This window comes from Schistocerca nitens, chromosome 7, assembly GCF_023898315.1.
Source record: "Schistocerca nitens isolate TAMUIC-IGC-003100 chromosome 7, iqSchNite1.1, whole genome shotgun sequence".
NCBI classification, from domain to species: Eukaryota; Metazoa; Arthropoda; class Insecta; order Orthoptera; family Acrididae; genus Schistocerca; species Schistocerca nitens.
This window is the reverse complement of record NC_064620.1, coordinates 144,202,375-144,203,194: the sequence shown is the minus strand read 5'-3', so window position 1 is coordinate 144,203,194 and position 820 is coordinate 144,202,375. Positions and strand designations below refer to the sequence as shown.

The following is an 820-nucleotide window of genomic DNA, read 5'->3' as shown; positions in this document are numbered from 1 at the left end:
GCCATGTGAGTGCGCAACAACTGTTCGTGGTTGCTGGGAAGAACATTCTGAAAAATTCGAACAAATGATGTGGCTAACTATCGAACGTTTAAGAGATGTAATTGAGAGGTCAATCCGTCCACAAAATCCTACACTGGCAACACTTTATCAATTACGGAAGGCCATAGAGGCAGCATGGCTCAGTAGTTCTGCAGAGTACTTGTTGAGTCCATGCCACGACAGGTTGCTGCATTACGGCGGGAAAGAGGAGGTCCGACATGATATTAGGAGATATCTCACAAATTTTATAGGCAACGGCCTTGCCGCAGTGGATACACCGGTTCCCGTGAGATCACCGAAGTTAAGCGCTGTCGGGCGTGGTCGGCACTTGGATGGGTGACCATCGAGGCCGTCATGCGCTGTTGCCATTTTTCGGGGTGCACTCAGCCTCGTGATGCCAATTGAGGAGCTACTCGACCGATTAGAGGCGGCTTCGATCAAGAATACCATCATAACGACCGGGAGAGCGGTGTGCTGACCCCACACCCCTCCTATCCGCATCCTCTATGAGGATGACACGGCGGTCGGATGGTCCCGGTAGGCCAATCGTGGCATGAAGACGGAGTGCTTTTGCACAACTTTTATCATCTCAGTGTATTTGTAATCATCTCTGCATTGTATCAGAGCAGCTTTGTAAATTTTTGCATCCAAAAATATGTTTTGTGATTTCATCAAATTTTTGTACATTCTCTAGGCTGCAGAACTGGATATTGTAGCACTGGAGCCCGCCCCCCCCCCCCTCCCCGCATATATGGGGCGAGGGGATGAAGTAAAAATAAAG

General features: G+C 49.3%; 1 pseudogene; it reads left to right on the top strand.

Moving 5' to 3' along the window:
• Positions 1-289: 289 nt before the first annotated feature.
• LOC126195951 (5S ribosomal RNA) lies at positions 290-407 on the top strand (annotated as a pseudogene).
• The last annotated feature ends 413 nt before the right edge of the window (positions 408-820 follow it).